Below are 5,321 nucleotides of genomic sequence, written 5' to 3' on the forward strand. Positions count from 1 at the left end.
AAACAAAGTACTAAAAACTGGTGGCTTAAAACAATACAAGTTTATTATCTCACAGTTTTGGAAGCTAAAAATCTGAAATTGTTGTTGTTGGCAGGGCCATACTCTCTCTGAAACCTGGAGGGGAACCCATCCTTGCCTCTTCTTAGCTTCTGGTGGCTTGCCAGCAATCCTTAGTATTCTTTTGCCTGTAGACGCATTACTTCAATCTTCCATCTTTATGTGGTGATCTGCCCGTGTCTTCATATCATCTTCCTTCTGTTCATGTCTGTCTCTGTGTCTAAAGTTCACCCTTTTATAAGGACACCCGTCATATTGGATTGGGCCCATCATAATTTTAAGTTGATTCCTCTGTTAAAAACTGTCTTTCCAAATAAGGTCACATTCTGAAGTAGATTCGGACTACGATGTATCTTTTGGGGGGACACAACTGAACTCATACCAGCAGTTTTATGGAACAATGATTTGGAATTGGCATAGTAAGTTTGGAGAGAGGGGCAGGAATACTAGACTGAGGAAATGAATTTTGTTTTAAGTAGATAATAAAGGGCCCCTGAAAATGTTCAAGAAGACCTCGCTTCCCTGTCAAGCTCCCATTGAAATGACAGGAAAGTTTTATTTGTTTATTTGTTTTGTTTTGTTTTGTTTGTTTGTTTGTTTTGGTCATGAAACCATAACATCACTCTTAAGTAAGTAAGATAGTAAGAATACGTGGAAGGTGGAAAGAAAATGATGTCAGATGAACAACAACAACAAAAAAACCCAGAAGGAACAGCAACCTGGGATGGTGGAGGGAAGCTATTCTCCCTAAGAGAGTTCTGGACAAGCTCTGAGCTGAATCCACACAAAACAAAACAAAACAAAACAAAACAAAACATGTGGGACATGGAAAAATCTGAAATGTCTTATGATTAAAAGTTGCCAAAATTTCTATGAACTGGAAAGTCTATTCAAAATTTGCACTGTTGACACTGTTCAGTGACTAACTGCGGTGAGTCATTGCATAAAATCTATAATGAGTTTAATTTTCACAGACCACATGTTGAGTAATTGTTCTTGATATATGTATGGCTTTAATGACATCATTCTCATTTAAAAACAACTTTATTTCTGGAAAACTTCACTGTAAAAATTATTTATCTATGTCCATTTTGCATTAAATGAGTGCAAAAGTCTCTCATGAAAATATTAAAAGCTTTGTTAGAGACTCTTTCACTGCAAATCCAACTTAACGTTCTCAAAGTTTAAATTCCGGCTGCAAGCTCACACTTGAGAGGGCAAGGTACAGAGTTGAGTTTTTATAGTCTTAACAGTTCTCCCACAGGAGACGTAAACAGTCAGGATTCCAACTTTCTACACATATCTCTGAAGCAGATACAGTAAGTTGACTTGCAAGAGTCAACTTATAACTAAAACTAGTTTAAATGTAATATTGGATATATTTTTAGTTATTGGCAAAAATCCCTTCTTCCCTTTTGGTCTCAAGAACTTCAGATTATTCATTAGAAATATCACAAAATTTGGGGGGAAACAGGCATTGAGGAAAATATTCAATTTGTAGTCAATTGCTGAGATCTTATACAAACGGAAAACTGCTATGTATGTCCTTACTCTTTGCCTTGGGATTTATTTCTCTGTAGTAACTTAATTTCAGGAAAGGAAGACTTACTCAGATGCATATTTATTTGGCAGTCTGTCAGTAGTGGAAAGAAGGACAATCTGTTTGAGTAATTAATTGTTCTGACTCATATTTGCTTTCAGGTTTTAATTGAATCTGAATTTAGCTGTCTTCCCTTCCCCTCCTCTTCCCTCCCTTCAACTGAAAGCTTGAGGATTGGGGTGTCTGAGTGGCACAGTTGGTTAAGTGTCCAATTCTTGGTTTTGACTCAGGTTGTGATCTCACAGTCTTGAGATCGAGCCCCGTGCTGGGCTCCATGCTCAGTGGGGGGTCTGCTTGAGTTTCTCCCTCCTTCTCCTTCTGCCCTTACCCCCAATGCTGTCCCCTGCTCTCTAAAATAAATGAATACTTTTTTTTTTTAAAGAAAGCTTGAAGAGAGTAAATATAATTCTGTTTTACTCTAGATCATTTCAAAGTCATGAAGAGAATGGATTAAATGACAGATCAGCATTGAAGAGATTAATACATGGCAAAAATTTCAAGATAGTGGGCCTCAGGTCCAGGATAGATGTATTTCCAGAAATAATTCTATAGTAAAAGGCCCCAGCGGACAGCTGAGGATTCTTGATAGTCTGGTTCATATATGACAATTTAAATGTTCTCTAGATTGGCCTGATTGATCTAGGACCTGATCTGTTATTTGGATACAATCTAAAGAAGACCTAATCTACTTTTAAATTTCAGAATTTACAGAAATTTCCTCCCTAGACAGCAGCCCAAGTTATTGAGAAAATCAAAGCCAAAGAGATGTGTTTTTTTGTTCCCCTACTGTGAATTAAAAAAGGAAGAATTATGCATTTCCTTTCCCCAAACAGGAGAGGAGTAGCCAGCAACTTACTTCTAAAGACCTGAGGTAGAACTTCGCTTCCTGCCCATATTTTGTCAGGAAGAGAGTAAGGTGAATCATGGTAAAAGTTCTCCATGTCCATAATTACCACAAAGAGAGAAGGTTGCTGGTCTTTAGAGGACATCACAGATTTAGACAATGACAGAATGCAAAGTAGAGTACTTTTCCAAGTTATGTGGGTGGCATCAACCCACCTCAGGGAGGACTTTCTCACTTGCTTCCCAGTGATAACTAATACCTGCTGATTTTATTTCCTGTTCAAGTATGGCATGACCACAAAGTTAATTTGGTTTAGGAAAATAAAGCAATGTGATGCTTCCCACACCTGGATATGGAGAAGACATTTGCCTTTCAGAAGTCCAGGAAGGTTGTCATAAGATTAGATCCACATCCAGAGCTGTCCCCCAAATTTTCAAAGTTATTCTGGGATGTTCATGCTAGAGGCATTAAGTTAATTCAATGCTGGATTAAGTTTGTGCAAATAATCTGATGATAAGATTCTAGGAGGATGGGAGATCACTCAGGAGAGCCTAAAATTTGCTGTCATGAACTAGGTTAATACACCTTTCTTCTATGTTCACCTACCATTCTATCTACTGTATTTATTTTGTTACTTTGTTTTCTCTTTTATTATTAATCTTTCTCTATTCTGGTTGAAAAGTCGAGTATCTAAAGCCAGAAAAGTAATATAAAATAGTGAATGGGCTGTGTTGAAAGATGATAAAGGGTAAATTGTCCCTTGAATTCAGTGTTAGGGAAGAATATGGAGTTGTGGGGCGCCTGGGTGGCTCAGTGGGTTAAGCCGCTGCCTTCGGCTCAGATCATGATCTCAGGGTCCTGGGATCGAGTCCCGCATCGGGTTCTCTGCTCAGCAGGGAGCCTTCTTCCCCCCCCCCCCCTCTGCATGCCTCTCCGTCTACTTGTGATCTCTCTCTGTCAAATAAATAAATTTAAAAAAAATCTTAAAAAAAAAAAAGAATATGGAGTTGTGTGTTTGGAGTTGGGGGCACAATATTGAGTACACATGCCCTGTGTAAGGAGACTAGTCACCAGTCAGCTGTTAACCATCTGGGAATTGTCAGATTTCAGACTTTTTAAAAGAGAAATGGGAAATCCTGCCTTTCTTTCAAGAAATAACCTGCATTTAAAAATACTGGCTATCAAAAAAAAAAAAAAAATGCTGGCTATCCCAATACAAACAACAAAGACTCTATACTCCCCCAAGAGATTGTCCAAAGTCAAATGATGTCATATAGGGAAATAGATACTCTCATATACTGCTGGGGGGAACATGAGTTGAAACTACCACTATGTAGAACATTTTAGCGGCGCTTGTCAAAATTAAGTATATGCAAATGCACCTATCTTTGAGTCAGCGATTCTACTTTTATTTTTAAATTTTTTTTTCATTTTTATATTTTAATTTTTATTTATTCATTTGAGAGAGAGGGAGAGGGAGAATGTGTGCATGCATGGGTGCATGCAAGAGCTTGGGGAGGGACAGAGAAGGAGGGAGAGGCAGAGAATCTCAAGCAGACTCCAATACAGAGCCTGAGAGGGCCATCAATCCCCTGACACTGAATCATCACCTGAGCCAAAACCAAGTGTCCGAAACTCAACCTCCTGAGCCAACAAGGTGCCCCTTAGCAATTCTACTTTTAGAAATTTGCCTTACAAACATACTTGGACACTTGCAAAATGATAGGTGTGTAAGGTTACTCACTGCAACACTTTTCTAATAGTAAAATATTGGAAACATCCTCAGTATCCATCAAAAGACATCTGGTTAAATAACTTATGGTACATGAATACAATGGAATGTTATGTAGCCATTTGGATGAATAAGGCAGCCCGTACGTACCAACATCATACGCATTCTTAGAAAGGAAAGAAGATGTAAAATAGTTTATATGCTGAATGCCACCATTTGTGTTTGTATTTTTTTTAAATAACATGCATATATGTTATTAAAAGATTTTATTTATTTATTTGACAGAGAGAGACACAGCGAGGAAGGGAACACAAGCAGGGAGAGTGGAAGAGGAGGAAGCAGGCTTCCCACCGAGCAGGGAGCCTGATTCTGGGTTCAATTCCAGGACCCTGGGATCATGACCTGAGCCAAAAGCAGAAGCTTAATGACTGAGCCACCCAGGTGCCCCAATAACATGTATATTCTTGAACTTGAAGAATATATACAGCATATATTGCACATGCTTATATGATATATACAATACATATGTATGTATTATATATATTTAAAGAATATCTGTGGGAGAATGAAAAAAAACTGAAAATGAGGCTTGTCTCAGTGATGGGGAAGGGGGTGGTTGGGAACAGAGAGAGCTGGAAAAGTTACTTACTTTTAAAAAGTTACTGTACATCCTCTGTTACTTTTTGAAATTTGTTTCATGTGCATATATACTTTATTTGAAAACAAATAATGCAAAAATTTTAAAAACTGGTGAGCAGGCTAGGATTGTGTGGGCCACTAATTTGCAACCTGTCCTTGGCCTTCAGGTCTTCAAGCTTGCCATCTCTGCTCCTGCCTGAGCTCTTTGAGGCATTTGCCTTTTCCTTCCTGCTCCACGGTTTAGCACAGCGCCTTCCTCAAAGTGATCGCTCAGTCAACATTCTTAGGTGAGTAGATCTTTGTCACCTGATGTTTCACTTTTCTTGCTTCATTATCTTTTTTTTTCTGTTTCCGTCCACCACAGCCCCAAACCCAAACCCGCCTCCGCCCCGCCCCCACCTGCCGCAGATCTCTGGTTCTTATTTATCCACTCTCTTCCTGCCACCAGC

This window comes from Lutra lutra, chromosome 5 (genome assembly GCF_902655055.1).
Source record: "Lutra lutra chromosome 5, mLutLut1.2, whole genome shotgun sequence".
NCBI classification, from domain to species: Eukaryota; Metazoa; Chordata; class Mammalia; order Carnivora; family Mustelidae; genus Lutra; species Lutra lutra.